This window comes from Musca autumnalis, unplaced genomic scaffold (genome assembly GCF_047663935.1).
Source record: "Musca autumnalis isolate F117 unplaced genomic scaffold, ASM4766393v1 scaffold_5, whole genome shotgun sequence".
In the NCBI taxonomy this organism is placed as follows: domain Eukaryota; kingdom Metazoa; phylum Arthropoda; class Insecta; order Diptera; family Muscidae; genus Musca; species Musca autumnalis.
Window position 1 is genome coordinate 65,446,796 of NW_027412088.1, and position 12,076 is coordinate 65,458,871.

The following is a 12,076-nucleotide window of genomic DNA, read 5'->3' on the forward strand; positions in this document are numbered from 1 at the left end:
AAGGATTCAGGAGTAATATCCCTGTTTATCCCAAAATAGAATGCGGTGGCACATCCGCAGTTCTTGACGAATCTGTCTAAAATAATTTATATTGACGTATTTTTAATAGCGGTCCATTGAAATCGGATGCACCTTATAATCATATGCACATCGCGTAATTTTTGTCCACTTGAAGGTTTTTTGAATAGTAAGATGCAACTAATGGCACACTTTGGCCGCTGAATGAAACATGGAAAATCCATGCATATTGATAGACATGGACTCCCTGTATCCGAAAAGCACATGCACCTCAACCGATTTAAACCAATTCGCGAATTATACGGTTTTTAACTTCTATGTTTTTTCTTTGATTGTAATTTCAATATTACTCTCTACTTCTTATTTCTATTGCTTATCACAGAAAGCAAATATACTTTCACGATGACTAATTACTTTTCTCGTAGAAGTTTAAGCAAAATAATTCAGGATTTGGATCGAAATTTAGCGAAATAAGAGAATAACTCCCAAAATTTATTTTTCAAATTTTTCGTATTTAACCAAAGATATATTTTTGAAATAATTTCCAACAGTAAGTTTTCGTTCTTTGTTGTTGCTGTAATATGCAAGTTATATGCGCGATCTTTATAATTTTGGTCTCACATTTTTCTACGCGTTGTCTAGATTCTGTACGTATTTTTAATTTTTTTTTTTTTTGAGATTTTTTGGACTCTGATTTAGAATAAATAAAATTTATTCCAAGATTTCTTCAATATTTTTTTGATTTTCCGCGAAAATAAAAATAAATTTAACAACTATTTTAGAATCTACGGATAGATATCAAATGCTGCTAACGATTCATGTTCTTATTACAACACAATAGGAATTTTTAAATATTTTTTCTTTACAAGAGAGTAAAACCGCATATAACGTTTGAGTGCAGCATCCAATTTTGTGAACGCGAACAGAATTGAAACCGCGATTTTTTTCGTAACCCATGTACCAAAAATGGCGGATGTGCTTGCCAAAAAAGTTTTTAATTTTTTTTCTATGTAATTGTAAAGGAAATTTGAAATTTACCATATACACTTTCATACGGGCATAATGTGCCTCATGGAAATAATGCTTTAGGACCACAAGTATGTTTGGACGAAATTTGTTTCAGACAATTTGGAATAGATTTAGCCACGTCCGTCCGTTTGTCTGTCTGTCTGGCTGATTGGGCGCATGATAACTCTCTAACGGATCAACTGATTCGGTCCAAAATTTGGCTTTCGTAATATTTTGTCCAAACTTAGTTTAAGTTCGAAGATGGGTTATATCGGTCCACTTCTTCCGATACCTCCCCCACAAAAGTTCGAAAATGTTCGGAAAATTTGTGCGCACGATAACTCTTGAAGGCAGTAACCGATTTGGTCCATACTTCACACATCGTGAAATTTCTACCAGACTTAGATAAGGTTCCAAAATTGACTCAATCGGTCCACTCCTTCGGGTACCTCCCACAAAAAATTTAGGAAAAGTTCAGTTTAGGACGTGCTTTCCCATGGCACAGTGGATCCACTTGTATGGAGAAAGTGGCCAAACATATTTAGAGTATAAAAATCAAGCCAATGCTCCGGTTACAGCTTTGTGCAGCTGCGAAGAGTGTTATAAGAAACCACGAGCGTGACATTCTCCCCCCTTTTCATAGTTCACTGTCTAGTTCATAGTTCACTGTCCAGTTCAATCATTCGGATCAAAATCGTTCACCGGCTCTTAATCGGTCGTTTGATGAAAACGCATACATACACCAAATACAAACAAAATACTAATATAATTTAACTGCTCCATAACAAAAATATTACATTTGCATAGTTTTATTGCATTCTTAAAGAAAGATTAATTAATTTTAGAAAAAACATCCTTTATTTAGGTTGCTGGCAAAAAATCGTATGTTGTGTGGGTGTGTGTGTGTGGAAATTGCGTTGTCTAGATTCTGTACGTATTTTTAATTTTTTTTTGAGATTTTTTGGACTCTGATTTAGAATAAATAAAATTTATTCCAAGATTTCTTCAATATTTTTTTGATTTTCCGCGAAAATAAAAATAAATTTAACAACTATTTTAGAATCTACGGATAGATATCAAATGCTGCTAACGATTCATGTTCTTATTACAACACAATAGGAATTTTTAAATATTTTTTCTTTACAAGAGAGTAAAACCGCATATAACGTTTGAGTGCAGCATCCAATTTTGTGAACGCGAACAGAATTGAAACCGCGATTTTTTTCGTAACCCATGTACCAAAAATGGCGGATGTGCTTGCCAAAAAAGTTTTTAATTTTTTTTCTATGTAATTGTAAAGGAAATTTGAAATTTACCATATACACTTTCATACGGGCATAATGTGCCTCATGGAAATAATGGTTTAGGACCACAAGTATGTTTGGACGAAATTTGATTCAGACAATTTGGAATAGATTTAGCCACGTCCGTCCGTTTGTCTGTCTGTCTGGCTGATTGGGCGCATGATAACTCTCTAACGGATCAACTGATTCGGTCCAAAATTTGGCTTTCGTAATATTTTGTCCAAACTTAGTTTAAGTTCGAAGATGGGTTATATCGGTCCACTTCTTCCGATACCTCCCCCACAAAAGTTCGAAAATGTTCGGAAAATTTGTGCGCACGATAACTCTTGAAGGCAGTAACCGATTTGGTCCATACTTCACACATCGTGAAATTTCTACCAGACTTAGATAAGGTTCCAAAATTGACTCAATCGGTCCACTCCTTCGGGTACCTCCCACAAAAAATTTAGGAAAAGTTCAGTTTAGGACGTGCTTTCCCATGGCACAGTGGATCCACTTGTATGGAGAAAGTGGCCAAACATATTTAGAGTATAAAAATCAAGCCAATGCTCCGGTTACAGCTTTGTGCAGCTGCGAAGAGTGTTATAAGAAACCACGAGCGTGACATTCTCCCCCCTTTTCCCTCTGGAGGGGGTATACAGTAAGAATTGTTTTATGCTGTTAATACAAAATGACATGTAGAAAGGTCCCGATTATCTTATGATGCAAAAATAGGCTTGGGGAAACAAAACAATCCCCAACACAACATAAAATCCAACCAAATTAGCGGATAAAAACATCAAAATTTTTTTCTGAAAATTGGTAAAATTTTTAATATAGATCTTATAGCGTTCTTCCTGGAAGGTACGTACCGCCAACGTTAGACTAATTTGGAACAAGATTTCTTCATCTTGCCACTGATGCCAATCATGTTAATGTACGTGGTCAGATAACAGAGATATACGCTACTGTGTCCATAGAAACCCTATTCTAGAGCAGCTTTAGTCAGCGACCCACCATTTATAGTCTGGCACTAGATGGCAGCTGATTTTAATACTGAATAATGTTAAACCCATGACCTACTTTGGAAAATTATTCCCGAGGTGGCCACTGTTGGGCATCATGACTAAAACCTTACGTCTAATTTAAGTATATGTTCGAATTGGCATTACAAAATACACTAAGAAAATATGCAGCTAACTAGAATTCCACAACACGCTAAAACAATATGTTTTTATGGAAATTAAGCCATTACCTCCTCCTTCAAATTCCTCTATAATATTTTGCTGTACGTATTATTTTCGCGAAATTTTTAATATATTTACTTGCACTTAAAATATAGGTTGTTCTCACAACAAAACATATTAGTCAAATATTCCGACTTTTGAAGCTATTCTTAAGAAGATCGCGTTCGAATGAAACAAAAACTAATATATTTTCAAAAAGGTCCATGTCATAGCTGTCAGAGTTGCCAGATGTTGTACCAAAATTTTGACATTAATTTTTTTTATTTTTGGGTGGATCCACGGTGGATCCACGGTGCATCGCTTTGATTTTTATTGTAGCAACATGTATTCACTGCCCCCACACGACGGTACAAATTTCATCAGGGGAAAGTCCATACTTCCTGAGAAAATAGTCTGAAAGCTACAAAATACCCCTCTGACACCGTGTGTAGTGGTTGGAGCGTTAAATAACTCTCGACCGGATCTGACTGATCTCTTCGTAATATTTTGTGCAAACTTAGTTTAAGTTCGAAGATAAGCCATATCGCTCCACTCCTTCAGGTACCTCCCCCACAAGAGTTCAAAAATGTTCGGAAAAAATTGTGCGCGCGATAACTCTTGATGGGAGTGACCGATTTGGTCCATACTTTACACATCCTAATATATCTACCAAATATAGATCAGGTTCGAATATGGACTATATTTGTCCACTCCTTCGGGTACCTCCCACACAAAATATTGGATAAATTCACTTTAAGACCTGCTCTCGAATCCCTTTGATATTTGTTGAAGCAACTTGCCTCATTTACCACAGGAAAAGTTTTTTCAGGGGCAAGTCCATACTTCTTGAGAAAACAGCCCGAAAGTTGTAAAAAATCCCTATGGCACCATATGTAGTGGCCGGAGAGCTCGAAACGAATACTGTGTTCGTCCACACATTGATGTAACGAACACCATTCGGGTTTGGAAGCACTTCGAAAGAAGTGTCTATTTTCATCGAAATCAATGTTTCAAAGTGAATCAAATATTAATGGTAGGACTGTGGGAGTTTTAAACTTGCTAGCAATAGCAGTCGGCAGCGGGGTTCGTGTCCTTCATTAACATTTGTCTGTCTTAACGCTACGATAATAATATTAAACTCCCTATTTTTTTTATAAAAAAAAAGTGGTATGGATTGAAGTTACAAGGTTTAACTGAATATTAATTGCCCTTCACTCTCGTAACCATTAAAGTTGAAATTTATTGACAGATTAGGTATCGATTTAATAGTTGTTTGTTAATGTACTCCTGGATGTAAAGTGGAGTACTGGCCCTCTCAACCCACCCTACCTTCGGTTCTATATGGGCTTGCAACATTATTGATAGAACCCCAAATTAAACTCAGAACTAAATATCTATTTCGTCATCATCTCCATAGGAAAACTCATATGTGTAGTTTAGCAATCCATATTGTAAATATTCAACAAATTTATTCAAGTAGATTTCATCTTATAATTACTTAACGACTAATCAATGCTAAGAATATATGTTTAGTTGATATATTTAATGGAAAACTCTATAAATATAGAAAAGAACGTATTTATGAAATATATAAATATTATCATACATGTGCATGACGGAATCAGGAATATGATTCTCTCTAATGTAGGGTATCAAAATGGTGTGAAGAATGTATGAAAAATGAAAAAAAAATCTACCAATGTTTAGAACATGGATGTCATAAGAGATAATATAAATTTATATTCTCCTTTGTTAACTAAACCGTAATGAAAAGATCTAAGCGAAAAGAAAAAAAAAACTAATACCAACACACATGAAAGACTTAGCACAACATCTTACGGCGATAAATTGATGAGGCCTCCCAATTGACGCAGGTTGATGTATGGAACGTTCAGGAACGTAGATTTGCTGTGTAAGATCTAATATTCCAAATTTTATAAAAATCATGCAGATTGTGGTTATTATTAGTATTTTAAACTTGATTTTCTCGTCACTTTTCACACATTCTATTGGTTATTTCATATAATTATGCAAACTATGTAATTTCTTTTTTTTTTCTTTTTACTACTCTTAGTTAAATTATAATTTCTGAATTTATTGAATTAATCAATACACTTTCACCTGCACTGAACCATTTTTATCTTCTCATTTAATTACATATATTTTATTTTAGTAATTTTTGTCAAAAAACCGTTTATTTCCACTTTTTCATAAGCGATCATAAGGACGCGTCTATTAAAACTAGTTTTATTTTTGCATCAAAGTAAAGAAACAGAATCCATAATTAGGCAATGATAATGAGTTCTGTTATATGGGAGAAGGAGAAGAAAAAAAAACTCAATGCACGATTAAGGTGAAAGTGTTGTTGTTTGATTTAAGTTACAAAAGGAAGAATGCAAATTACGTATGAAGGTTTTGTTGGTTTATCTACAAGAGAACCAAGTCATCCCTTTCTCTAAAATTTAGGTGGTATAACACATTAGCTCTCTTATTTTCTTATATGCACAGTGTTCAAGTTTTATATTATTTTAACAATAATTTGGAATAATGGAAAATTTTAATTTTCGTTATATGTAAAGATTGATTGTATGAAAATTATGAGTGATCAGAATTCAAAATGTATTTTCTTCATACTTAACATGCTGTGTGCTGCAGATCATATTACTAACGTGTGATGACTGTATAATGGTGTCGGCAACTGTTGGTTGGGTATTTAACTCTGCACTTTAATAATTGGATATCGGGGCTGATAGGTTTACGACACTGTAAAATACTTATCTTCTAATGGACAGCATGTCTCTGAATCATATTCCCTTAATCGGGCATATGAGCTCCAAATAGTTGTAGGTATAGACAAACCACTTCCTCTGGATAGGCTATTTACGGATTTTGTAGCCAATAACCATGATTGTTAATGGATTCAAATGGTTGGTAATGGTAAAACTATCCAAATATGAATTGATAAATCTGGCTTGCTTTATATGGGATGCAATTAATTGGGGCTAGATGGTTGTGATTTGATCTAAATCCGCCTCGATTTAGGTATTCCAAAATGGTCGAGGATAGTTGCACGCAATTAACAGAAATGTCCACGCTGTTTTATAGCGGTACAGCCCCGTGGCTTGGAGCGTACTTGTAGAATGAGGCGTTGGATATTGCCTAAATTTTCCACACATTAGCACTTTGTTTATTAATTTTAATTTAAATAGTTAATTACCTTTTTAATATTTCACAATTTTGCAACCAATTCTTTTGATACTTTGTATAATTTATAAAAAATAATGGGATTTAAAAATAACCTCACTTTTAAGGTTAGGTGTCTCGGGTTTAATTAGAATACTATATTGTGCACTTGGTTTAGAAAAGAAAGAAGTTTAGGACCGCGTTTCTGAGATTCCGATTTTATGAGGAGCGCAAAGCATAATAGGAAAGTTCGAACTTCTGAATTGATGTTACCATATCGTTATATTTTAAGAATAATCGATTCGATAGCATGAGTTTTGTATAATCGATAATCAATATGACCGTTAAAAAAAATTATTGGTATTTGATTATTGATTTCAAAGACGATGTTAAAAGAAAATTTATGTTTAGGTGAAAGTTCACCACAAAACCGCATAATTATGTCTCCTTGAGAAACAGAATTAGGAGGAAAAGGAACTTTCATGGTCTTATGTCCTTGCCATGGAATGTACCGACTAGTTTACCATCCATATCTTCTAAAATATAGTAATGGCTACCTAGTTTTTCTCGAACTTTGGCCTTTAGAAAAACAGGGGCTAATTTCGAATTAAATTTTTTCTCAAGACTGCTTTGTGTGAAATTTCTTCTAAAAACTTCCTGTCCAACCGTAAAATTTATTAATCGGGTTCGCAGGTTATATTGGTCTCTATTTTTCTCGTAGGCATCTTTTATGTGTTTCCTGATGTCGTTTCTTAATATCTGAAGAGAATCTTCTCTAGAAAGTTTGGCACAAGGTTCCTCGAGAAGTTCTAAATTATTGAGCAGTTTATAAGACGATCCATGAGTGATCATGTTTAGACCAAATAACGCCCTATAGGGAGACATATCAATACTTTGATGATGCGCATTTCTCAGTGCACAACTAATTGAACTTATGTGTTTGTCCCAAAGCTGATGGTCTTTTTTGATATACGCACGAATTCCTGCAATCAGAGATCTGTTAACACGCTCTGATGCGTTGGATTGCGGCGAATAATATGCAGTGTAAACATGATCGATCCCATAAGACGTAAGAAAAGCATTAAAGTCACGAGCCTTGAACTGAGTTCCATTATCACTAACGATTGTCTGTGGAACTCCGTACAAGTGAAAGATATGCTTTTCCAGAAATTCTTGAATACTAGAAGAAGTAAACTTTCGTAGTGGACACACCCAGTGATATTTAGTGAGGTGATCCAAAACGATTAGGAGTCCTATATGCCCTACTTTACTTCGGGGATATGGCCCCAGGAGATCTATGTACAGTCGCTGTAATGGTCTGGAAGTGGTAATTTGCTTTCCCATAGGGGGCTTCATTATGAAATTGGGAGCTTTCGTCGCTTTACACACTTCACACGACTTCACGTACTGTCGGACATCCCGAACCATACCTGGCCAATACAAATTTCTTCTAAGGATTTCTAATGTTTTAAAAATACCACCATGTGATGATATGGGTACATCATGAGCCCTAGACAACACAGGTTGTCGAAGATTATCTGGAATCCAGAGTTTCCAAGCTAAGTTTTCTTGCCCGGAGTCCCCAGAATAATGGTCTGTTCGTATGTACACATAGCCATCAACTATTTTTATATCCGGATATTTTTCCGCGTTTTCCTTTATTTTTCTCTTAAGTTCCTCATAATCGGGGTCCTTAAAGTGTGGCGAATCTAGGTCAACTTCCGGTTCGACAATATCTAAAGCATCTATGGATGGATCCGGGATTCGCGACAGAGCATCCGGCACTACATTGTCTTTACCTTTTCTATGGCTTACAGTGAATCGATATGATTGAAGTTGAAAAACCCATCTAGCTAGTCTGCCACTCAGATTTGGCTGTTTCATTAGCCAGACTAGGCTAGAATGGTCAGTGATAACCTCGAACTCCTGCATTTCCAAATAGCATCTAAAGCGTTTAATTGCTTCTAGCGCAGCCAAGCATTCGCGCTCGGTAACGCTATAGTTGCGCTGTGCCGAATTTAGTTTTCTGCTCATGAATGCTATAGGACGTTCTTTGTTATCACTGTCAACCTGAACCAATACCGCACCAATGCCATAGTCACTGGCGTCACAATGTAGAAAAAATTTTTTAGAAAAGTCCGGGTTGACCAGGACGGGTGCTGAGGTTAAGAGACTCTTGATTCTTTCGAATGCATCTTGAGCTTCTTGGGTCCAGACAAATTTCTTTTTGGTTGATACCACTTCGGTTATTGGATAAACTTCTGTTGAAAAGTTCTCAATGAACCGACGGTACCAACCTGCAAGTCCTAGGAACCCTCGAACTTGCTTAAGATTCCTTGGAACTGGCCAGTTTAGGATTGAATTAATTTTATCGGGATCGGTTGTGATCCCACCGTTCCCAATAACATAACCCAAATAATTGACGCGAGTAACACAAAACTTGCTCTTACCTATGTTTAAAGTTAGATTGGCCTTTCTGAATTGCGACGCAATTCGAACCAAAACCTCTAGGTGACTTTCAAAGCTTTCTGACACCACCACTAAATCGTCCAGGTAGCCAAATACGCAATGTCGGAGATCAGCTGGTATGATCTCATCCACTAGACGACACATGGTCTGTGGAGCATTACAAAGCCCGAAGGGCATCACGACAAATTGGTATAATGGTCTACCTGGAATGGTGAAAGCTGTCAGAGGTTTGGAAGCGTCATCTAAGGGGACTTGCCAATATGCGTCTTTTAGATCTAATTTAGTTATGAGATTAGCCTTAGGAAGCCGAGCAAATATACCTTCTATTGACGGAAGGGGATATGCGTCTTTTTTGGTGACCATATTCAACTTTCTGGCGTCTAAACACAACCTGACTTTTCCCGGTTTTATTACCAGCCTCATCGGCGAACTCCAGGCTGAGGTAGACGGTTCTATGACACCCAAGGACAGCATTCTGTCGATTTCTTTGAACATAACTTTTTCGACAGCCGGAGATACCGGATAGAATCTTTGCTTAATTGGGGTCGCGCTACCTACATCGATGGAATGTTTGATCAGTGGAGTTCGGCCTAAGCCTTGAACCTCAAAATTTGGAAATAATTTTATGACGCAATCTAGATGTTGTTTTTGGTCATTAGAAAGGGGGTATGCAATGTCCTGGTTCGAATCACTAGTATCGGAATGGTTGTGTAAATCAGCGTTGCCATCTCTTATTTCTAACAAGTCTTTGGGATCATCCAGCGTAATCATGTCAACCGAGTTTAAAAAGTTGTTGAATAAATTGAAAACTTTGAAAAAGTCTATACCCAAGATTAACCTTTGGGACAATGAAGGAATGAGGAATAATTTAAGTGGTTGTTTTTGGTTTTTGAATGTCACATGAACATCTAACCATCCAAGGACTTTTTGTAAACTTCCGTCTGCTGTTTTTACAAACGATTTAATTTTGGTGAAATTTGGAAGCTTTTCAAAATCAGACATAGCAAGATCCGCCCCTATGCAGCTAATATTGGCTCCTGTGTCCAAGAGACCAAATTCATTAAAATGTAAAAACGATACTTTTGCGTAGTATCGTTTATCTTTCGGATCGTTTACTATTGCAGATACTAAAAATCGCCTGCTCAACTTTCGCAGTTTCCAGTATTTTCGAAGCCTCAAAGTTGATCTTTTAGGTTTCGTATAATGGACGCTGTTTAAAGCATCAGCGTTAAAAATCTGATTCCTTCGTTCTACATATTTTTCCCATCGAACATGATAGGGCAGAAGTGGATATAAAATCTTGGAAGTGTTACTATCTGACTTAGGGTCAGCTTTTTCTTTGGTTAGAATATGTTTGGTTTGATCTGGAAATTTTGTTTGAGACAAAAATTCAGATGGGTTGGAAAGGCTGGTTTGAATAGAAAATTCGGCTTGAGTATTTGCATTTATTGAGGGAAATTTCTTTTCACATTCTACGGCTCCATCCTTGGAATTGGAGGTCTTAAGTTTTTTGGTGGCAATGATTTTTTTGCCAAACAGGTTGCACAGTTGGGTTTGTAAACCTCCTTTGCACCGCAACCATAGCAAAAGATCTTCCTTTCTTTAACACAGTCTTCCCAATGATGCCCTGTTTCTCCACAATTCCAGCACTGAATGCTGTTGGAGTAACTTTTAATGGCATCAACGGAGGCTTCACCGAATGAGGAAATAACATTTTTAGAAACATCTACTTCTAACTCTGAAATTTGTCTCTTCGGTGCAAGAATCTGTTGGTTTCGATTAGGCAAATTCCGTTTAACGTGTTCGTCGCTTAGGAAGTTTTCTCGTTTCTGCACAAGCTTTCGCAGTTGAGAGATAGATTCCACTTGCAAGTACAACAAATCTTGCCTAATTTCTGGACGGAGGTTTCTTGTAATAATCTCAACTAACTCCGATTCTTGCATTGGGGAACTTAATCGATCAACAATAGATGAAACTGCTTCATAGAACGTGTCAAAATTTTCCGCAGGTTTCTGTTTTCGATTCCGCAACTCCTCACGAATATCAAAACTTGTTTTGAAATCGCGATACTGTGAACGGAGAGCGGAACAAAATTCATTCCACTCTACAGTAGATACTTGCTTTCGGTAACGCCAGTACCAATTTTTGGCTTTACCCGATAGCAATATGTTTAGATTTTTGCAAATCACTGTAAAATCCCCATTGAAGTTGTCGTTAGTTAGCGAGTGAACTCTATAGATAAATTCCTCTACATTTAATCCATTAGAGGATCCATCAAATTGTAGATGCCAACTGTGAATGATTGAACCAATTTTATCAGTGGAAAGGTGAAATGTAGATGTGTTTGAATTAGAATAGTCATTTGAAAGAAAATTATTAGTGTTTTGACTAAATGAAGACGTACCTCGCGGTATGGTATTGACATTGGTTGTGTTTGGATAAACATTATTAACATTTTGAGAAATATGCTGATTTTCAGACGTTGAAGGTACAATATTTAAATTACTTAACATTCTACTTAAATTTTGTTCAATCAACTGGTTTATTTGTTCATAATCAACCCCAGAGTTTAATGTAGTATTATTGGGAAAAGAGATCTGAGGTCTTTGTGGGGTATTTGCATGTTCATTGTTTGTTCCCACCGTTGAGGTATTGGGGTCTTGATTACTTCTGGTATAACTCCGAATGTTGTAATGATGAGCTTTCGCTCCTCTCGGCCTACCTCTCCCCCTCGCTTTGCTGCCAGATGCATACGTCTGTGTGGTTGTAGTGGCAGTAGTGGTAGCAGTAGTGTTTAAACCAGAAAATTGAGCAGTACCGTCCAACTCAGAATTGAAGGAATACTTTTTTAGATCACTAAGATCACAAGTTTTTTTGCATATGGGACAT

The 12,076-nt window shown here is 36.4% G+C and overlaps 1 long non-coding RNA gene across 1 annotated transcript; it reads right to left on the minus strand.

Moving 5' to 3' along the window:
- Positions 1-5,578: 5,578 nt before the first annotated feature.
- LOC141405675 (uncharacterized) lies at positions 5,579-11,679 on the minus strand. The gene is made up of 2 exons (XR_012413251.1): positions 6,753-11,679; positions 5,579-6,694 (listed from the first exon to the last, which is right to left on the minus strand). It is a non-coding gene; the product is annotated as an uncharacterized lncRNA (long non-coding RNA).
- Positions 11,680-12,076: the final 397 nt, after the last annotated feature.